General features: G+C 47.3%; 1 long non-coding RNA gene across 1 annotated transcript; it reads right to left on the bottom strand.

Moving 5' to 3' along the window:
- Positions 1-54: 54 nt before the first annotated feature.
- LOC311513473 lies at positions 55-22,320 on the bottom strand. Its single transcript, XR_014709738.1, has 4 exons — positions 22,192-22,320; positions 21,802-21,944; positions 20,783-20,925; positions 55-286 (listed from the first exon to the last, which is right to left on the bottom strand). It is a non-coding gene; the product is annotated as an uncharacterized lncRNA (long non-coding RNA).
- Positions 22,321-23,620: the final 1,300 nt, after the last annotated feature.

The raw sequence follows: 23,620 nt of genomic DNA, 5'->3' as shown, positions 1-23,620 counted from the left end.
TGAAAACAATTACATCAACTCTGTGACACCTACAGCTTTGCACTTGTGGCTGGGCTGTACAACAAGGCTGTTTGCAACTTCAGAGTCACGGCAATGAGAGGGCTCAGCTCCTTCTGCTACAAAATCAGACACAGCTGTCGTTCGTGCCAACGGAGAGCCTTTGTCAGCTGTTTATACTATAGGGCCTAAGCGGACATGCAGTTGCGCAGTTCTGATCCCATCCAGTAGAGGGCAGCGGTGCACAAGCCAGCCAATTATAGTAGGGCTAGTAAGAACAGATGAACACCTGCAGGGCGTTAAGAAGAAAAATACCATTGTCCTTGTAATGGAAAAGCTTTCACACCAAGTATGTACACAAGAGAAACACCAAAAAGAGGATCAGTATCTAGAAGTTTGGGCACCCCTTTTAGCAATACTCAGAATTTTTAGCCATGTTCCTTGACTATTAACCTGCTCCTGAATAAGTAACGTACAACGTAGTATGTTCACTTTTCATTGTAACTTTGCCTTAATAAAAAGTTTTTAAAAAAATCCAACCGCATACAGCATTGCACTATAGACTGGCTACAACAGATTTTCTTTGTTGTCTTTGTGAACTGATGGTCCGATCTGGGCACAGACAGAAATTACTCCTCTGTCTATTTGGCCACAGCAAAAAATTCAGCCTGGAAATCACAACAATCACTTCCCACTGCTCTCCACAGCCCTCCGCCCCAAAAGTACACTGTCTCCACATTGCAAAGTCTGGAGTTGGTCACAAAACAGATTTTCCAACCGGTGAAACATGTCAAGAGTTTGATTTCCACCCCCATCCCCCCCAGAATGGGACAAAAAAAAATCAAAATGTAGACATTTTCCAGAGAACCACAGTCTGGTTTTTTCCCCCATTTTCAGTCAATTGCAAGGTTTCATTTTGACTTCAACTATATTTTACATCATTTTTATACAAAATAAAAGTACATTTCAAACCAGAAAGTCATTTCAAAATGAAAAACATAAGCTGTCCATTCTGAAATAGTCGAAACAGGAAGTTTTCACATTTTCAAAGCCTCAAAAAATGTTTTTAAACGAAACGTCATCAAAATTGACAAAAAAAAAAAAAAAAAAAGTCGACCGGCTCTCATAAATACAAAGACAGGTGTAAGAGAAGAGATACCCTATATTACTTACAGCCCATAGGGGGAGATGTTCCCCCTGCTAGATATACAGCTGCTGCTATGCACAGCCCTAGCAGCAGGTCCAAGGTATCTGCTTAGCCTTGGGAGTGGCTTATGTAGCTCACTAGATTGCAGCCACTAACACCATGGATAACAGCAATTCCAGGATCTCTTACTGTACAATATGTGTCAGCTCAGAGTAAGAGCAGGTGGAATTGCTATTTACAGAATAATGGTGAGTGTGGTTAGCCTACTCCAGGGACTCTCGGCAATACCTGTCATGAGCGGGTTGGTGCTCAGGTGGGCTAATGTCTAAATAGCCCTGATAGGAATCACTTCTTTTTCTTCCTCTCCTGCCTATGGGCTCAAACCTACAGGGTGCTGAGGCCCCTTGGCTCCCACGCACTGCCCCAGGAGTTGAGGGCGCTCAGCAACTAGCAGAATAGCGAAGGAGAATGTACCTTTTCCCACTGGCTATGCTAACTAGTGAATAGAAACGATTCCTGCTCTTGTAAAATCTCTTGCTAAGCTGATATCTGATTGAAACAAATGAGTCCAGCCGACACTTTGATTGGCCGCTGTTTGTCTTCGGCGGAAAGGAGCCCTGGTCGCTGTACCTCTTGTGGGATTTTAATAGCAGGGCAGCTGCATTTCCCCCTACTTGGATCACACAGCTACCGCTCTGATTTCCCAGGGCGGGGCGCCCTCCTGGAGACGCTATCTTGCCATCTCTTTGGACCATGACTCACTCGTTCCGTGGCACAAACAAGCTCCCTGTTGCAAAGTGGCATGTCCTTTCCCCTCTGATCGGGCAGGCCAATGTTAACAGCCAGCGTTGCCATGAACACCCTGGCAGGAGGAAGAATGGTACTTCTGTAGGCTTGGGTCCTAAATTCACCTCCTTCAGGAGTTAGAGGCCCAACTCCTATTGGCTTGCAATAGGATCTGAGCACCTAACTCCCTTAGACTCCTTTGAAAATACTAGCCGCAAACATTTTTGGAGAGTAAACTCTTTGAGAGATGGTCCACGGGGGAACTTCTCTATAATTAATAGGGGGGAACTGGTTGTGACCCCTGTATTTAAGTTGCTTCACGCTTTTCATGATAAAAGATTCTTGCAACCTTTTTTTGAGAAACTCTTGCATCTCCATGGTTTGCAGCAGGCCTTTGAAATGCTGGGGGGAAAGGCCCTTGCGGTGGGGACTTGCCTTTTCTTTGGCCTGGGAAATTATTTATATTATGGTTGAAGCTTCAGTTGAAAACAGGGCCACATTGTGCCAGGCGCTGCCCAGACACAGTCACACAGTCCCCTGCCCTCAAGAGCTTACAGCTTGAATAGATCCACATTTACAGACGGGAAACTGAGGCATGATGAGATTAAAGTGACTTGCTCAAGGGCCTACAGAGCTGGAAAATGAATTTGGATCTCAATCCCAGCACAACGCCTTAACCATAAGACCATCCTTCCTCTCCATTCAGCAGAGACAAGACTCAGGGGTTTTGCGCACAGCTCTGAGTGGGATGAGACACCCTGATGGGTCGCAAATGCCTGCAGCCCCACCTGTGCTGCCAGCATTAGAGAAAGGAGGAGGACTGAGCTGACAAGTATAAAAGGAACAAGGAGGGGGCACCGAGGTTTCTATCCTGTGCATTGAAACACTGAACACCGAGATACGAGCAAACGATGAGGAATGCAACAATTTCAGCACTTTTTATGAAAGGTTTCTCACAACAGCATTCTTGGCTAGCCTGGACCCTGGAGCTGAGGGTAACCCTGGCCTATTATACCCGCCGCCCACGGTAATGGTTTTCAGGTAAATGTTAGCAGTACAAATTCCCTCGAAGAATAAACAGAACATCATCTCCTGGTCCCTGACAGCAATGTACAGTGGAGGAAAGAGCAAGGGGGGTGTTGCTGGGCCAGTTCCACAATAGATCCACTTACCACGGTGCCTTTTGGATCCCAGGCCAGCAGGTGTCAACCTTTTCCATGTCACAGCAGAAAAAAGTTCCAGGGGCCTCTTCATAGAAAGGAAAGGAGACTAGCAACGAACCCCTGAAACCCTTTCTTAGATTGCAAGGACCTTGGAGTTGGGGCCGTCTTTTTACTCTGTGTTTGTCCCAGTGCCTAGAACAATGGGGCCCTGGTCTGTGACTAGGGCTCCTAGATGCCATGGAAACACAAATAATAAATAATATTTGCAACCCCCAGTTTGAAAACCTATATCTGAGGCAACTCTCTAGGTATTTATATGACTCTCATCACTGTAATATCTGAGTGCCCAGCAATCATCAATGGATTTTATCTTAACAACTTTTCTGTGAGGTAGGGAAATGTTATCTCTGTTTTATAGAGGGGGAAAGTAAGGCTCAGGGATGATTAAGAGACCTGCCCAAGGCCACGCAAAGTGACTGCAGATGACGCAGGAACTAAACTCAGCTTGTCTTCTCGGCACTGGCCCCTCCTTCCTTCCCTAGCCCAAATGGAGCAATCAATGGTGTTAGAGCTGGGGAGACTTTGGCTCTCCATGAAAACACATGGGGTTTTATTGGGAGGATGTTTCAGAAGTGCTCCGTGACCACAGCTCCCTCTGACTTCTCTTGTGAACTGTGGGTGCTCAGCACCTCTGGTAGTCAGGACCTAGGTATGACCCAGTAGATCGTCCCCACCCTTCCAGGATAACCCCAGGGCTTTTTCCTCCTCACTGCAACCCATACTGAGAAGTTATGGATGATGTGGTATGATCCTGCTGAAGGCAGAGATTTTTAAAGACACCTACAGGATATGGGTGCCCAATATCCATGAATTTTAATGGCACTTTGGAACTCTTAATCTAAGAATACGCCAGGGCTGGACAGAAGGTATAGGGGCAGGGCTGGGTTAAATTCTTGTGCAAACCTCAAGTACCTAGTACTGAATCTTACTGTTCTATGGTAATTCTGCTTCTAAAGGCCACACATTTCTATCATCTAGATAATAATGGAAGACAAATTAGAATTAAAAATCATTTCAACTTGCTTTTACTACATACTGAAAATCCATTAGCAGAACTGACCTAAAGTAAATGGTTACTAATGTAACCGTTGAACAAGTTACTCTATTCAGTACTTGATATAGAATCTTAGAAACACAGGACTGGAAGGGACCCCAAGAGGACTTCTAGTCCAGTCCTCTGCCAACAAGGCAGGACTAAGTATTATTTAGACAATCCCTGACAGGTCTTTGTCTAACCTGCTCTTAAAATTCTCCAGTGGATGCTGGTTCTGTGAAGGGAGTGTGATTGACCGGTCAGGATACCTGCGTTCCCATCCTACCTCTGCCAGTGACTTGCTGTGTGGCAAGTCGATTAACTCCCTCAGTTGCCTCATCTGTAAAATGGCAATAATAATACAGGCCAGCCTGCAGCCCTTTTTATCTTCAAATCACTTTATGGACATTGTCCAGTGATAACAGGGTAGAACCCCTCTTAAAAGTTCTGGGGGCCACCCAAAAGTGGTGGGGAACCAGCCTCGCTGTGTCAGCAAGCAAAGCCTGTTGTCCAACTCAACTGTAAGACAGCCAGGCACCAAAGCCAGGCAGTTAGAGCCCTGCTGAGCTGGCTAGCCTAAGGCAAGCTGCTGACCTGGTGATCTGAACCTTGTTTATTCACTCCACCTCCATTATCTGAAATGGGATCAGGTCCCCAGTGTGCTAATGGATGTCAAGGGTGGTGGCTGATTGAGGTTGCCCTCCTCACAGCAACTTGAGCATCTGACCAAGGAAACTTCCAGGTAATGAGAATTCCAGCAGGGCTGTGGGAGTGAAGCAGGCTGATAACAAATGCAGCCCATCTCCGAAGTCTCTCACGCTTTCACGGTGTGCTGATCATGCCCCTGGTAGCTCCTTGGAGTTTCCCACGACCCCCGCCAGCTGGGCTGGCTAGTCCCAGACTCCCTAGGCTGCATGCCTCACTCGGTACATCTTAGCTGGTCCCAGCTTCCCCAGTTCCTTACTTAATCAGGCCCTGGACTGACAGGGCAAGCACAGGGTTTGATGATTTACGCTTTACTGTTTGTTAACAGCCACTTGCTCTCGTCTGAGCAGTAGAGGGTCCTGGGAAGCCCCCTCCGTCCATCCACACAGGATATGAGATGTCACAGCCCTCTGCTCCGGAGGCACGGGACTGTAGCAGCTCGTGCGTTTGGATCTGCAGCTTCCTGTTCTCATTCCTGCTGTGCCTGCCGCTGAGAGGACCCGCGTATGGGAGGGAGAATCACGGGCTGGGCAGCTTTCCCCCCGTGACTCCCGATGGCTGGCTCTACTGTGGTATAAACGGCCACAGCCCAGTAGGCTACATGCTCAGCCAGCTAGATAAGACAGGCACTGAGCACAAATACAGGGCCTCACTGCCAGGAATATGGGGCCGCTCCCATTAAATGAAATGCCCAACTCTCACTGCCTTTGGCACGGGCAGAGCAGGCCCTGAGGTTGCCAAGGGCAGTCATAGAATACAATAGAAGATTAGGGTTGGAAGAGACCTCAGGAGGTCATCTTGTCCAACCCCCTGCTCAAAGCAGGACCAATCCCCAACTAAATCATCCCAGCCAGGGCTTTGTCAAGCCTGACCTTAAAAACTTCTAAGGAAGTTGATTCCACCACCTCCCTAGGTAACCCATTCCAGCGCTTCACCACCCTCGTAGTGAAATAGTGTTTACTAATATCCAACCAAAACCTCCCCCACTGCAACTTGAGATCATTGCTCCTTGTTCTGTCATCTGCCACCACTGAGAACAGCCAAGCTCCATCCTCTTTGGAACCCCCTTCAGGTAACTGAAGGCTGCTATCAAATCCCCTCTCACTCTTCTCTTCTGCAGACTAAATAACCCCAGTTCCCTCAGCTTCTCCTCATAAGTCATGTGCCCCAGCCCCCTAATCATTTTCGTTGCCCTCCGCTGGACTCTTTCAATTTGTCCACATGCCTTCTGTAATAGGGTGACCAAGACAGGATGCAATACTCCTGTGGGCCAATACCAGCAATCCTTCCTCAGGCAAACTCTCCATCAAGCGCCGATCCTGCATTGGCAGAGGAGCTCTCAGAGCCCCATTGGCTTCAGCGAGAGCCCACCCACCTCAACCAGGCTGCCGGATCAGGGCCTGAGCAAAGTGTGTGACGTGCAGCCCACTCAGGCTTGGAATCCTGCTTCGTCCATCACCGGTTAATGCCATAAATCTGCATTCAAAGTCTCCTCAGGCCTCCGGCAGGACTAGTCTGGCTCTAAGGAGACTTTGAAAGCCCCGAGGATTATATTAGCAAACCTGGTAATGTGATCTCGCGGTGCAAGGCAGCTAATTTTTCCTCCAGAGAGGCTGAGCGCCAAAGGCTGCTTTACCTCCTGCCATTTGCCTTTGCATAATTCACTTCAATTTAGTGGCTCATAGGGATGGCTGCATTTATCACTCCCTGCCCCGCTCTCCTAGCCAACAAAATAGTGACCGAAACCAGCCTGCTGCGCAGATGGTAACTCACTGCAAACGGGCCATTGAGGTAAAATGAAACCACGGGAGGGAGGCGGCTCGAAATGGATGGAAAGGTTGCAGTTAAACGGCCACGGTGTGTGAAACTGGGCTCTGAAAGTTTGAAGGCTCCTGGACACACATGGTACATTTACCGCTGGAAAGAGCTGAATGAAGCCAAGGCAAGGCAAAGATTTAGTCAGGGCCAATGTAACGAGTTAGTTCTTTGACCCTCATCCCGCCACGCCTGGGCAAAAAGCCTTCAAGCTGCTTCCACTGATGCAGGGTCAGGCCCTGGAAGGAAGAGCACAGCACCAGCTGCAGCAGGGAAAGGACAAGAGGTGATAGGTCAGTCTGTACTTCGTCATCAGAGCATGGGTTGGCTCTGTACAACTGTGTACTCTTCGGCAGCTGGCATATCTCCTCCCCTGCCGCCCTGAGGTGGCTGCATTTCAGTGGTGGGTGAAGTGAGCACTGCAGTTAAGAAAGGAGACAGCGGACCTGATTGTTCTCTTAACTGTCCTGGTGTAAATGGAGGATGTTTCACCAGTGCAAAAGCAGTGCGAGTGATGGCGAACCAGGCCCAGTGTGAGCAAAAGAACCTTCTCTTGCTAGGCTTCTGTTTAATCTCATTGCCTCCCTTCCTTCTCCAACCCTCCCATTTCTGGGGAGCTGGATGGGCTCTTGAGGCTCCCAATGCAGCAGTTATACAGTACTCAAAAGGTTTAGGCAGGTAAGGTTTCTCATACCCAATCAGGCCATTGGTCCATTAAGTCTGGCATCTTGCCTCCAGCACTGGCCATTAATGCTTCAAAGGAGAGAGAGAAACTTTCCTAGGGCACCGGGCCCATATGCCAAAGAGGACACATCACTTCCTGACCCTTGCAGGTGATCGCCCAGTGCCTTGAAGCATGAGATTTGACTATGGGTCAAAGCTTGTTCTCATCAGTGTGAATGCAGGGCAATGACTTGAGCGGAATTACTCTGGATTGACACAGGTTTAAATGACTTTGGCCCCTTAAGTGTACATGCTATTCTTAGTCACAGCATTCTCAACCCCCTTTTAATTCCACCACTGGGCATGACTCAATGAATTTCTGCACTAGGACTCCGCTGGACAGAAGCAGCCAGATAAGCCTGATCTTAATTTTGGCTTGCATTTCTTTAGCTCTATGAAAACAAAATAAAGACTCCCCCAATGTTGCCTGAATACCACTGACAATTCTTCTCTACTGAGCGTTTGCTTTGTATTTCCCAAGATTCCCGTAAAGCACTTCAGGAAGGTCAGCCACAGCCAGCAAATACATTTGGATGAATTTTGCTCTACATATTTTTTTTTCTGTAAAGGAATTACTTTGTTCATCATCATCTCAGGAAAGAAGCAGCAGGATTCCTGGCTCACAGCTAAGAGAATTACTCTGGTAATAGAGTTAATAGACACAAGGCCCTGGTGTAAGTAAATCATTAACCTGATGTTATCAGAATGTAGCAAGAAAAAATATCCATTGCACAGCATCACAGAGTTTAAGGCCAGCTGGGACCACCAGATCAACTAGTCTGACCTCCTGTATTGCAACGGCCCAGCATCACCCAGCAATTGCACACTAAACCCACCACCGAAATTAGACCGAAGCATCGCACCCCTCAGCAGAATAAACTGTCGTGTCCCACAGGCAGAGAAAAAGAGGGACTGAGGGGCACCGGTGCCCGAGGCCCCCGCAACGACGCTGAAATGTTTACGTAAGATACGCTCAGATAATCCCGGCAGGAGACCCACATCCCACGCCGCAGAGGAAAGTGAAAACCCCGCAATGTCCCTGCCAATCTGACCTGGGGGAAAGTTCCTTCCTGACCCCCTTTTGGTGATCAGTTAGACCCTGAGAGAGAGGAAACTCAATTCCACCTCAGAGCCCTGGCCCACCGCACCCAGTGTCCCATCTCCAGCTATGGCCATCCCTGATGCTTCAGAGGAAGGAGACAAAAAACAACCAACTAGAATACATCGGGGGGGGGGGGGGAGAATGTGTCACCCAGCAGGCTGAAAGTGAAGCATGAGCTTTCAGAAACATAAGACATAAACCGGAAGTGAACCCCAGGGCTGCCAAGCCCAGCCCCCCACCATCAGAAGCAGCCCTGCCATACAATCACACTCATTTGTTTGTCCATCTCTCTCTCTCAAACTAATTAAGTTGTTTGCCCCTACAACTCCTAGAATAGTGGTGGGCAACCTGTGGCCTGTGGGCTGCCTACCGCTGTCCTAGAGGCTTTATCAGAACCAACCTGCACTGATAGTTAGAAACCTTCCTCTCCCATCCAGCCTCAATTTGCAAAGAAAGTTTCCTCTAACTCACTTTGCAGTTGGGCTTGTTCAGATCCTTTGTCTCTACTTGTAAACCCGTTTTCACATAGCTAGGTCATGGGGTGAGCACCACAGCCAGCTTATACTCACATCCATGAGCAAGGGATACAATCAGGGCACGGACACAAGATTCCATGGCCACGACAGTTTCATACCGAGAAGGAAGTACGGTCTAACGGTTAAAACAGGGCATTGGGAGTCCAGATGCCAGGGTTCTATTCCTGGTTCTTCTACTGACTTTGGGCCAGATCCTCAAAGGGAGAGAGGCAACTAGTACCTTTGAGGATCTGGGCCTTAACCCCTTCATGCCTGTTTGTGCTCCGTCTGTAAAACAGTGACTTAACCATCCCCCGTCCCCCGGAGTGCTGAGAGACTTAATTAACAGTTTGCAAAGAGCTTTGCTGAGGAAATTGTTAGCGTCTAGCTGAGATCAGCGTTGTCACTGGAGCTGCTTGACATTTTTGTCATGACATATTTTGGGGACCAAAAAAAAAAAAGCCTTTTCAACCCCAGTGAAAATGTCAGCCGATTTTGTAGTGTGGGTGCGATCTCCGCCTGGAGCTGCCTATGCCTGGAACCTCTGGATTCCTGAGTCAGTAAGAGGTGCCTTCTCCCAGTGGAAACTGGCTTGAAATCACAAGTAAGAAGGACACAGCACGATGGGTGAATTCAGGGCCCCTGCAGATATACCAGGGAGCTGGATGTGGTATATTTGCATGAGCAAATGCACAGTTTGGGGTCGTGAACTGTGTCAAAGTCCAGCTTCCTCGCACAGCGCTGCGGTTAGTCAGAGACTCTAGGGATCAGAGTACATGTGATATTAGCATCGATTTCAGGGTAATGAAACCCACCCACAGAAATTCAGTCCAGGTTCCAAAGCGGCATGAAAGACCCCTCAGCCCCGTGAACTGGAGTGTTTAATTTGACCAGTTCACTCATTCATTCACTACAGAATTATCAGCACTGATACAGAACTATGGGTGTGCCAGGCTCTTCCCAGTGCCCAAAGCAATGCTGGGCAAGATGGGTCAGGTGGTCAGACACCACAGAGATGATCAGGGACTATGGTGATGGGTGACCTTATGAGAACTTACATACAAGGACCCTGGTGTGTCTAGACAGTTCCACCGAGTTGTCTGGTTATTCAGAATAAACAAGCAAACTGGCAGTATATGGAACTCCTCAGACTTTCTAGGAGCTGAGGGACTGAGGCTGGTATATCATAAATGGTAGCTTGTGTGGGAGGGATAGCTCAGTGGTTTGACCATTGGCCTGCTAAACCCAGGGTTGTGAGTTCAATCCTTGAGGCGGCCATTTAGGGATCTGAGGCAAAAACTGGGGACTGGTCCCGCTTTGAGCAGGGGGTTGGACTAGGTGACCTCCTGAGGCCCTTTCCAACCCTGATACTCTATTCTATGATTGGTTCAGTTTCAGAGAACTCCGCCATAGTCATGCTTTCTCATGCCGGTCTTTCCCAGCAGGGGGCGCTGCACAGAAAGTTATCCTAGCAAAATATGCAAGTGGCTGAGTGCAGCCTGGATTAAGAAAAATAGCTTAGCTCAGCCTGTCATCAGTTCTGCTGCTTTTGTGCCTCTTGGGAAAAGAGTGAGCAGATAGCAAGTGGGAAAAATCAAACACTTTTTTGGGGGTGGGTGGGTGTATAGTTGTGTATTTAAGACAAAGGCCCTAATATTGGAATGAGCCCGGTATTATCAGGACGTCTGGTCACCCTACTTGGGAAAGCCTCATCACAGGGCTTTTATTTCCTCTTGGATTTTACCTTTAAGGGTGTAACTGACCTGCAGTTTGGGAGCAAGGGGGTGGGGGGTTGCGTGTGTATGTGGGTGGGGGGGCGGGGGCGGGCGGGTCCTTGTTCCAGGTTGAGCAGGAGCTGGATATGTTGTACTTGCAACTTGTCTCAGGTTTGGCAATATTTGGGAACAAGGGGTTGCTTGGCCATGCAGCTGAGTTTTCAGCAACCCACCTCCCTCCCCTGGAGAGAGACCAGTAGTTTGAAACAATTAAAAATATGAAGATCTAGACATGGCCCCAAATCAAAACTGCAGATCCAAAGAAACTTAAGCCCTCCAGATTTTTTGTGGCTTGAGTCTCTCTTTGGTCACAGGAGACAGACGTTAATCCAGGCCAACTCCATGGCTTTGACTGAGCCTTGCTTTGAGTTTTGGGGTGTGTTTGATATGTGAGTGAAATGGCAAGATCCGCGTCAACAGAATGCAAAGGGAAAAGCTGTCAATCAGCCCCACTAATTGAAACAGCTGAGGTCAGTGTCAGCTCTCGACAAAGACCATTTGCCAAGCTGGACAAATGGAAACAGCAGCTAGCCCAGCGGGATCATGACCATAATAGAACCACTTAATTCTTTATACTTGCGGACGATTTAGGGCAGGATGTACCTTGTTGTGACTGATCCTGCACAGAGTTATGGGCATGCCAACTGTTACTCTTGCAGGGAATTCCCATAACACAGAAACTGCCAGACTGGATCAGGTCCATCTATTCCTGTACCCTGGCCAGCACCCGATGCTTCAGGGGAAGATGCAAGAAATTACTCAACCTCCCTAGGGGAAGCATGATCCCAAGCCACGCAGAGCACCTGAAACTCCCATATACAGAGGTGTCCCCATTTTTTTCTGCCTCATTTCAGCTCCTTTCTACTGACAGCCCTCTGCCAAAGGGCAGACTGCCATGTGGCTGAGTGGGAATCCTCCGCCTTAACCTGCAGCTAAGCCCTTCATTCCTCTGGCAGCTCTGCGGGCAGCCGAGACTAGAGTGGGTAAACACCATGGCAGAGCAAAACATACAAAAGGAAGCTGGTAGCTCAGCTGGAAAGCATCTCGAAGCAGGTGAGGACATGCCACTCCTCTCCGCAGTGCCTCTCCCGCTTGGCTCAGGTGGCATGTATCTTTCTGCTCTCTTCTGCATCCACCCTAACAACAGCCCTTCAGTGAAAGGACTTGCATGAGCTTTTTCCCCAACCAGCCCTTCTGAATCACAACTGGAAGCTGTAAACGTCCAGGAGATCCTTTCAGCTCAGCTAGGGAATGAGCACCAGCATGGAGCTGCTGGCATGCAAGCATACTTGGCCTCGGTTCCAGGCATTATTGCGCATGCAACAGATTTTACTTAAGCACCGAATTTTCTGTTCGTACAGTGCCTAGCACAATGGGGCCTGGTCCGTGACTGGGTGTGAGGCTCTGCAGGGATTAGAACCCAGGTCTGCAAGATGGCCAACGCCTCCACACCGCTACCCGGCAGCCATGATAGGGCTGTGTGTATCACCACAGAAACCCTGTGGAGATAAATACCACCTCAGAAGACCAGGCTGACAGCTTCCCTCCTGGCCCCTGATTGGTCCAGGTGCCCTATTTAAGCTTAGGAGGAGTGCTAGGAAGTGTCTGTGCAACAAGGTGGATTCCCCTGCAAGCTGTAGTGACGGACTTGGCTCTGGTTCCTGACCCCGGCTCTGACCAACATTGCTCCAACCACTAGGCCTGACCTCCCAAGCCCGCATTATGACATTGGGGCTCCTAGGTGCTACTAGGGTTGCCAATTTTGGTTGGACGTATTCCTGGAGATTTCATCACATGACAATCTTTAATGAAAGATTAATCTTTAATTCCTGGAGGGTTGGCAACCCTAGGTGCTACCGCAGGGTAAATCATAAATAATAATAAACAGACAGCTAGGTAAACCCTGTGATATGACACAGAAATGATCTTCTTCTCTATCTTCCTCCCAAACCCACCAGGATTCCGAGGAACCATCCTCACCAGAGAAAGCTGCACATCTGGATCACGTGACCAGTGGGAGCCCACCCCTCTTGGAACCGCTTGCCTGATGGCCTCCTATCAGATGGGGTGAAAAGTCACCCTAGGGAAAGCCACTGTTATGCTAACTGTCCACTTGCAGAGCAGATGGGAATAGCAGAGATCCCAGGGCACTCGCGGCAGCACTCTCTATGACCGGAAATAGCCGATGACCTGTGTCCGCCCTGGGTGAGCCCTCTCAGTGGACTGTGTCTTCACAGCATGCAGTGCTGGTTCCAGGGGGCCCTTGCCAAGAGCGGCGAGTAGGAATTCTTGCTGCCTGGTGTTTGCCAGGTGAACAGAATGAACAGAAGTCTGCTCTGTCTGTTACATCTGGGAAGTCCTGAATGGCTGTAGCTGCAGTGAAGTCAATAATTGAGTGCTGATTTACCCTGGCTGAGGTTCGGGACCCATGAACCAAAGTGACTGTGATGTCCCCAAGATATCAGAGATCCTGCCGAGGAGGTGAGTGACTCAACACAAGGCAAAACAGTTACATCTTTAGAAACCTTCTTCATTACTCTCTAGATGAGCACGCTAGCCTCTCAGGGGGCTGCATAATTAAGCCAAATGCCCAGTGGTCAATGGTGAGTAATTTTCGTGACTAGATCCTTGGTCTGCAGCTTATTCTTAACAGTCCATTGCAAGTGCTGGATATCCAAAATTCAACCCAAGCTGGTTGGTTCTGATGGAACACACAGATCTCCTGGCATTGGTACCATTCCATTCCTTGGCCGGATGAGCATACGTCTAAGCATCAGGTTTCCGACAAGAATGCTCAGTGCAAACCCTTTAATATTTGCTTGAAATTCGCAGTTTCCACCAGCCACTCCTGCCAGCGACCTCAGGCACTAAAATATTAATGGAGGGTGAAATCCGCTTTGTATAACATGATGTCTGTCCATAGCTGAAGGCCCACCTAACCCTTCAGACCAAAGGTCTTAAGTAACACTCAGACCTTGTGCTAGTTCTCTGCACAGGGGGTGAATTTAAGGCACCAACAATGCATCCAAACAGCCCAAAACAAGGTGATTTTTTTTAAATGTAAGCAAATAGTCACAGAAATGGGTTTTGAAGTATCTACCCAGCTCTGCCTCCAAATCTGAACCCATTACAGCTGTTAACTTTCCCCAGAAAGGCCCGAGGTTAGAAAATTGCTAAGTAACTAGTATTTCATCATGGTAATTCCACGTAAGACCAAAAAAAAAAAACAAAAAACCACCCATCCCAATGTAACCACAGCCTGCTGGACACCCACTGAAATAAATACACCATATTAAAAGTGGCAAGCACTTTGCTATTCCCCCTGACCAACAGCACTCTGCTGCCTAACCAAATGTAACTGTTAGTGGCACGTAACCACTCCTACTTCCTCCTCCAACCCATATCCTCAAGCTTGAAATACCTCTGCAGCAGATGCCCATGCAAGATTCCAGGCCGAGTGACCTACAGGTTAGCTGCAAACTGGGCATGCATCGTACACGCTTCCTGTCTGCTCCAATGCCTTCAAAGCATGTCCCACTGGTTCCAGGAATGTGGTTTCTGCAGTTCATCCTGGATCTGCTTGGAGCCGAACTGCCCGTGACGTTACCCAGAGCATACTTGGTCTACCATAACTTGGCCAAACTAGTAATTTTCCTGTAGAATATGTTACTAGCTGCATAGTGCCAAAACCACCCTCGCACTGTTTGCTATGACTTTTGCCTTAAAGAAGCTGTGATATATCTTGACATTTAAGAGGTCAAAGTCATAAAATTACAGAAATTGGAGATGGAAATGGCCTACTAAAGTCACCCAGGCCATCCCTGATCCAAAATGCGCAGGGCTGTAGCCTGTAGTATATTCCCAAATGCTTAATCTACTCCTCTTTTGAATTGTTCAAGCAAAGGGGCTTCTATTTCTTTAGCATGGAGCAACCAGTCAAGCCCCAGGCCAATACCAGAGGCATGGAAAGGGGCAAGGAGAATCACACTTAGTAGCTTCAGGCATACACAATTTAAATCTTTATATAACCAAGGAAATCTAAAAGAGATGGAGAACCAGACACCTCCAGGAGTTGGTAATTGGTTACAGAACCTTTTGCCTATCAAGCAATGGTTCAAATTTGTCCAGTCCGCTAGAGACTAAAAGCCAGTGAGGCAAATTCCACAGTAATGAACGTGGCAAAAATGCCTTGACAGATAGCTCTGATGATTGGCCCATGTGAGATAAATCCAGCTGAGTTCCTAGTACATTGCCATATCTTACAACTTTAGGCATTTGGGGTATTTCTTAAAGCCCCAGTTACTGGAGTCCTGTGATTACATGAGAACATCAGCTTTTATTTAAAACAAAAAGGAAGTTTCTAGCCATTGGGTTGCCTGAGAAAAGCTTGAAAATCCTAAAAGGCTCACACTAAAAGCTAATAATTTATTAGTTATTATTTTGTAAAAATCTCATGATTTTAGGGAGCCTGACTCATGACATTTGGATGGTTGGGGATGGCAATACTGCAGCTGTAATTGGATTGGAGAAAGCAAAATGCTAATAACAGTATTTCTTTCCCCTTCCTATACCTCTGTTTACCTTTCTGCTATGGTAGAGACCACAGAGTTTGGTGTTTTCAGGACTTATGGATAGATAGATAGATAGATAGATATTATATAGAGTGAAATTTATGATAGGAGAGTGACGACATCTCTAAAGGAGAACACTTACTAAATATACCTCCCTACCTATCGATATCTGATACATAACAGGTTTCTTATAACCCATGAAGCAATTGCGAATATTGTCCATAACGACTCTTTTAAAGACAACACTTTCAGGGGGTTGCCACACGTTTTAGCACTTGTTGCTACCGCAAGTTCAGAGCAAAATATATGTACGTGCACACACATGCACTTCCTCGGGGCACTTCACTGGGAGGATTTAACCTTCTTGGTCTCTGGGGAATGGCGGCCAAACTGTCTCTAGGCCAGGGCACGCCAGCTCCTTGTAGTCTGGGAAACAAGGGATAGCCCACAGTCCTTCAAGCTTCCTTTGAGTCTCTGCAATGGCAATCTGTAGTTTGCACAGCCTGCAGCAATTGCAGGGGTGTGGGGAGGGGAAGCCCGCAGTCTATGTCCATCAAAGTGGAAAAGTTTCTGGAACACAAACCTTACTGAAGGCCTTCTTGGTCTTTGCATTGCACCACAGCTGGGTTCTCCAGCATTGCTCCTGCTCTGCCTATTTACAAACCCCCCCTCCTCCCCTTGAGTTCCCATTGGCTCCACTCTCAGAGAGTGATCCTGGGTGAGTCCTGCCAGGCTGCTTGCCCACAATGGAAATCACCCACATCACTTCAAAGAGCTACCTCGTACCCATCACACCCAATTTCTGGATGAGTCTGGTCCATTCAGCAGAATCATCCCACCCATCTTTGGCACTGCAGACAGAGTTCTCTATTACAAGTCCTCCCCCATATAACCTTCCCCACTGCTTCTTCCCTTATTAGAATAATAGAATCAAAGAACTGGAAGGGACCTCGAGAGGTCATCTCGTCCAGTACCCTGCACTCAAGGCAGGACTAAGTATTATCTAGACCATCCCTGACAGGTGTTTGTCCAACCTGTTCTTAAAAATCCCCAATGATGGAGATTCCATAACCTCCCAAAGCAATTTACTCCAGTGCTTAACCACCCTGACAGTTAGGAATTTTTTCCTAATGTTCAACCTAAACCTCTCTTGCTACAATTTAAGCCTGTTGCTTCTTGGCCTGTCCTCAGAGGCTAAGAAGAACAATTTTTCTCCCTCCTCCTTGTAACAGCCTCTTATGTACTTGAAAACTGTTATCATGTCCCCTCTCAGTCTTCTCTTCTCCAGATTAAACAAACCCAGTTTTTTCAATCTTCTCTCAAAGGTCATGTCTTCTAGACCTTTCATCATTTTTGTTGCTCTTCTCTGGACTTTCTCCAATGCGTCCACATCCTTCCTGAAATGTGGCGCCCAGAACTGGACACAATACTCCAGTTGAGGCCTAATCAGTGCAGAGTACAGCGGAAGAATTACTTCTTGTGTCTCGCTTACAACGCTCCTGCCAATACAACCCAGAATGATGCTTGCTTTTTTTGCAACAGTGTTACACTGTTGACTCATATTTAGCTTGTGGTCTACTATAACCCCCAGATCCCTTTCCGCAGTACTCCTTCCTAGGCAGTCATTTCCCATTTTGTATGTGTGCAACTGATTGTTCCTTCCTAAGTGGAGTACTTTTCATTTGTCCTTATTGAATTTCATCCTATTGACTTCAGACCATTTCTCCAGTTTGTCCAGATCATTTTGAATTTTAACGCTATCCTCCAAAGCACTTGCCACCCCTCCCAACTTGTTATAGTCTGCAAACTTTATAAGTGTACTCTCTCTGCCATTATCTAAATCACTGATGAAGATATTGAACAGAACCTCACCCAGAACCGATCTCTGTGGGACCCCCACTTGTTATGCCTTTCCAGCTTGACTGTGAACCACTGATAACTACTCTCTGGGAACGGTTTTCCAACCAGTTCTGCACCCACCTTATAGTAGCTCCATTTATGTTGCATTTCCCTCGTTTGTTTATGAAAAGGTCATGCGAGACAGTATCAAAAGCTTTACCAAAGTCAAGATATACCATGTCTACCACTTCCCCCCTAGTCACAAGGCTTGTTACCCTGTCAAAGAAAGCTATCAGGCTGGTTTGACATGATTTGTTCTTGACAAATCCATGCTGCCTCTTATTTATCACCTTGTTATCTTCTAGGTGTTTGCAAATTGATTGCTTAATTATTTGCTCCAATTATTATAACTAATTACTGCAAAGCATGCCTGTGGGTCACACAACTATCTACAGTCACACACACACACAAATCATATACGGTACTAATTGCTGCTTGCTGGCTATAGGAAAACTCAACAGCAAGGCCAAAGATTGAATGCACCAGGCAAGCTGATATTCTCTCACACTGCTGGAGGCAATGGCTTCCCACCACAAGAACAAGCTCTATAATTGGACAGCTGGGTCTCTTGTACTCCACTCCGGGCTTAACAACCCAGCTGTGGCCTGTGCTCATTTATAAAGCCCTCAGCTGCTGGTGGTTAGGATAGATGGATCCCAGCACCCTGAGGTGGGAGATCGCCTCCGTTGGACTTGGATATTTGGTGAGATCTGACCCTTAGGCATCTCTCTGGCTTTCAGTTTGAGCAGGGAAGCTCTGAGTCTTCTGATGACTGAGTCTGGAAGCTGTATGCCTGGGGTTGGACTTGCAAGGGGGAGACCGCAACCACAACTGGGGCCAGTAGGAACTGCTGGAACTCAGCACCTTGGAAAATCAGGCCTGTGGATACCTAAGTCACATGGTGTCACTTGTAATCTCTAATGAGATCGTTCCAGTGCTACTCATCAGAACAAGTTTCAGAGTAGCAGCCATGTTAGTCTGTATCAGCAAAAAGAAAAGGAGTACTTGTGGCACTTTAGAGACTAACAAAATTAGAGACTAACAAGCCTCCTTTTCTGTCTGCAAACCATTTGCTAATCCCTGGATGACCAATCTCTGCTCGTTATCACCTTCAAGCTGCTCTTCTGATCAGCAGTAGCGCCCGTTAAAAGGAAGTGTGGGGACTGAGCTTGCAGAACCTAAGACCTAGAAGTTTGGCATCTCCACTTATCCGAGACACAGGGCAGAATCTGCAGGCTGGTCAATGAGATTGTGAAGAGAGAAATGTGAAGATTACATCATCCAGGGCATGCCTATAATTGATTTCCCCCCATGGGAAGAAGAGCTTGGATGCAGTTCTCAGGGAGGCTCCCCCTGCTTCTTGCCCACTTTTCTGGTTGGTTTAACTGATACACAAGGTGGGGAAGTAACTCCCCCAAGGTCACAAGCAATTAGTGGCTCAACCACAATGAGAAGCCTGGATCTTCCTGGCATCCCATCACACTGGATCCTGAAGCCTTCCTCACTTCCTAACTCAGGAGAGAGGCGTAGCCAAGACTTCCTGGCAGGCTGCATGCAAATCAGGCAGGGAAACAGCCAGGTTGGGAGGCGCGGTAGCAACCTAAACTTGGAATGCAGCCATTTCTCCAGCCGGGAATAGATTTTCAGATGTTGGTTTCTTCAGACTGGTTGGAATAGCTTTGCACATTGCTTCCTGAACAGTTCAAGTAGCTGGATGTTGGGACTGCATGAAAGGAAGGGTGTTAGGTAGGAGTGGCAAGGGTATGATCATCATCACCATCATCCAGGTGATTTACCACCAGCACCTTGTGGAAATGTATAATTCCCTCAGTTGTAGCCCAATGCAAGTCAAAGCGTTCAAAAGTCACCGGGTGTCTCCATGCAAAGAGCAAACATTCACTGAATTCTGCGCCTTGCTTATTTCTGGGTGGGTCATCGTGGGGGTTTGAACCCAGGACCTTTCCATTTAAAAGCACGAGCTGCTACTGCCTAACCAAAATATCCAAGACTAAAAGCCTACCCCCGCTGAAATCAATGGAAGTTTTGCCATGGACTTCAATGGATTTCACCCTAACTCTATTGTCTTGGAATTTAGCAGCTGAGCCGTAAACTTCCTTATGTAACTCTTCTGCCAGGTGGAGCCTGCAGCAACAAGAGCCAGGTTCAGTATCCAGGGGTTTCTTTTCACCAATACAACACAAAACCGGCTCGAGCCCCCGCCCAGTGACCTGGGACAATTACACACCATCCCCTGGGCGCCTCTAAGAGGCAGTACTTCCCCTCTTGCTAGCACAGAGTCTGAGTGTAGCAAAAACTTGTAATAAAAGGAGGAAAGGAGGACTTGTGGCACCTTAGAGACTAACCAATTTATTAGAGCATAAGCTTTCGTGAGCTACAGCTCACTTCCTCAGGGAGGGAAGTAACTCAGCATTAATTTGGGAAAACACCGCGAACAGGGTTCATAAACAAACCATGAGCAAAACCATGATTCCCCAAGGCTGCCATCCCACTCAGGAGTGTAGCATCACATCTATCCTCCAGGAACTGAAACATCATAAGGGAGACCAGATCTCCTGGCTCCCTGCGGCATTAAAAACGTCCATAAAGCAAATAAACAACAGCAAACAGAAATAAACACAGATGCTGGAACTTGCCATGTTACGTTCCATGTGCTGGTGGGAGCTCCATATTTAGTGTGTCATGAAAATTTTCCTGGCAGCCTAAGTAAGGATTAAACTGGTACCTGTCAGCGGTTTGACTTGGCCAGCACCAGCCAGGGTTGGTGGCTGCTGTCCTGGGAAAGGGCTTTGTAAAAGGGAATAGTGGTTATATCTGGCAGATGTCAGCTATTATCATGACACGTTCACCGTGTTTATTTTTATTTAGTTAATTAAAATCAGGGGGAGGAGGGTTTGCGTAATTTATCTTCTGAAAGGTGGTGAAACCAAGGAAGAGCGCAAGGGCTGATCCTCTATGGGAATAAGAGCTGGTCGAGAATCTCACTGTTTTTCCATTGGAAAATGCTGATTTGCCGAACTCAAAACCTTCTATAGGAATGCGTCAATTTCAATGACGTTTCATGTCTATGAGACATGAAGCGATTTCCTAAGAGCCTTATGGCAATAAAACATTGTGATTTTTTTTTCATTTGGAAGCGACCTTTCACTCAACACATTTATATTATAAATTATAATATAAAATTAAAAAAAAAAGTCAGAACAGAAACAAACCATCTTGGCTAGCCTAAAACAAAATTTGAAACTTCAAAATTCTTTGGTTTTGTTCCAGTTCAGATGAAACCAGACTTCAACACTGTGGAATTACCACAAAATAGAAACACTGGTTTCTGCACAGCTCTAATGTGAATCTTGTAGTAATGGATGAAATTCACCCTTGCGTGATTACATCTCGTGTAAGTCTTGTCCTGACCCCAGATTGGACACAATACTCCACTGAGGTCTCACCAATACCAAGAAGAGCAGACCAATTACCTCCCGTGTCTTACTGATGGCACTCGTGTTAATCCAGCGCAGAAGTACAGGAACTGGAAGACAGGCCTCCTGGGTTCTGTTCTCAGATCTCACTCTGTAGCCATGGGCAAATCACTTACATCTTTGTGCTTCTGTCTCCCCATCTGTAAAAACAGGGACAATACGCTTTTGCAGGGGTGTCACGAGGCCCAGTTCATTAATGTCTGTAAAGCTCTGTGGGAGGTTCAGTTACAAGGAGCTTTAGAAGTGCAAAATATGACTAAAAATTCCACAAAGGAAACAGGACTCAGAGGTCCAGTCATCGTATTTCACTGTCCCCTGAATGTGGCTTGGGAAGGCCATGACAGAAAACGGTTAGGGTCTGAACGCTGTTGGGTTTTGTGGAGATTAGGTGTCCTTCTAAATACAACCCCAGCACCACAATCTAAGACCTTTATTTCCCATTTCACAGACAAGCAATGGACTGAAGGGGCGACTGAGAATAACCTTTACTCTGCCTCTATTAGTGGCCTGTCCAGCTCACGACTGGGACCCGGCTGACGTGATGAAATACAGTTGCTCACTGGGCATGGGCGATGTCCGTTCTGTAGATAAACAGGCCACCATAAAACAGATCAGAAGCATATATACAGGGACCCGTCCCCTTGATGATTCTGCCGCACGTGCAGAGGAGTGTACCCCAGAACCTAAGCTTTCATGTGAAAGTTAGAGGCCAAATTACCTGCTGGTGTAAACTGGTTTCATTGACTTCAATGGTGTCACACCAAGTGACCCCAGCAGAGAATCTGACCTTAAATTCCTAGCTCTCATGACTGCAAGGAAACGCTTCCAACTATAAACTTAGCGCAAACCGCTGTCAGACAGCCTGAAATTATAGTCCTGGAGGAGGTGTGTAACGGTCCCACTCATTCTAATGGGCGGTTAAACTTTGAAACCAACTGCTAAACAGTTAGATTTCAACTTTATTAACTATTTCACTGCTGATCATTTTAGCAGAAACATCCAGTTTATGTGCTTACCACAATCCCAGACGGTCTCACGCACAATCCAAGTTGCTAAAAGCTTGTCCCCACCCAGCTGCTACAGCTTTCATCTCCACCTCCCACACGTCACGGCAACTCCGGCAAGGCGGTTTCGTTTTCAGTGCTAATTTATATACCACCTTGAGAAGGAAGAATGTAAGGATGAATTCAATTTAATATCAAATTAAATAATACAAGGAGCACTGCCCAGATTGTATTCGTCACAGTCCTATTTAATTCAATCAAACCATCCCAGTTTGTAATAATCCCTAGCTCTTATATGGTGCTCTTCACCAGTAGATCTCAAAGCGCTTTATCAAGGAATCAATATCATTAGCCCTATTTTACAAATGGGAAGCTGAGGCACAGAGAGATGAAGTGACTTACCTAAGGTCACCAGCAGGCCAGTAGCAGAGCCAGGAAGTGTAACATAGCTGAAGTTGCTGTAGAGTTTGCCATCTGTTGTGCTGGAGTACTGAAATATCCAGGAACCTTGGTGCAGAATTTAGGTCAAGCTCATGTGGCAGGGGGGTGGGTGGGAGGGCTTTGCTGAGATGGGCTTTTCTGAGCCATAAAGACCTGAAGTATGGCAATGGGCGTCTCCTCCTCCTCCACTGCAAATGGGTCGTATTGCCAATCTCAAAGATCCTGCAAAATAAAAAAATCACAAGACTGGCATAAAAATCATGAAGGGTTTATTTGCCTTCTGGGTTCTGAGCCTTTAGGCTACATATTTGCCAGTTTTCTTCTGAAGCCATGAGGGCTAGAGATTTTTTTTTAAAAGAAAGCTGAGATGATCATGTAGTCACATGACTCCAGGAGGTGGGGCTTGAAGAAAAGCCACCAATTTTATGAGAGTTGTCAGCACCCACTGGGCGAGGCTGGAGACAGGCTGGGGAAATGGAAAGCAGCACAAAATGTCTTTGGGCAGTGGTGGCAGCTCTGAGAGGGGCGGGCGCTGCTATGCGTAGGCTATGACTGGATTTTAAGACACCCCACCCCCACATTTGGATCCCCTCGATGCTCCTGTAGATAGGACCAGATCCTCAGCTGATGTAAATCGCTGTAGCTCCATGTGACTCTAAGTGACTCTTACCAGCTGTAACTAGTACAACACGGACCCTAGCCCAGCACCCCGAACTCTGGGGAAATTTCAGTCTCCAACCCTGGATCTAGATTGAAATGCACCTGGCTTTTCTCTCGACAGTGAGCTGCTGAGGGTCATGAACCCCAAATCCAAACACCCCCGAGCCCTGGGATGGGTTGGGCTCTGAAATCCTGTGACTTATTTCTAACCTATTTGAGCCTGGTTCAAGGGGTTTCGTCCACTGGCCTAGAGGCAAGCTAGCAACTGCTCTTCTCTGCGACGTTCTGCTGCCCTAAGTGGCCACTCGTTCTGGCTGCATGGTGGGGCTGGCACATACGTGCTACCTAGTTTAAAGGCGTCTGCCTCAGCTGGATCCATCCCTTGGGACACCATGTGCCTTTCACCCACTCAGTCTGCCCCTGCTCTGGGTTGTAATACAGAATCCAACGCTCCAGGGATAGTTGGGGGGCATGAATTTACCTCACCCACCATCTCACATTAGACATTCACTACCGAGCAATCTGCTGTCACCCCGGGGTGGTTTCAAGTGAATCTAGTTTCTTTGCGCTTGGGCTTGCCCAGAGCCTCTGCAGGTTTTTGGCGTCAGCAACTCCCCCCTTGCAAAAACATGGCTTTGATTTCAATGTGGGGCAGGACCCCGAGACTCAATTAGGGCCGTTCCCACAGCATGGAGATGATAAGTCTGCATGTAATTTGTTGGGCCTAATG

The sequence above is a fragment of the Lepidochelys olivacea genome (assembly GCF_965140295.1).
Source record: "Lepidochelys olivacea isolate rLepOli2 genome assembly, chromosome: 26".
Lineage (NCBI taxonomy): Eukaryota > Metazoa > Chordata > Testudines > Cheloniidae > Lepidochelys > Lepidochelys olivacea.
Note: the sequence above shows the minus strand (reverse complement) of the source record. Positions and strands in the feature narration are given on the sequence as shown.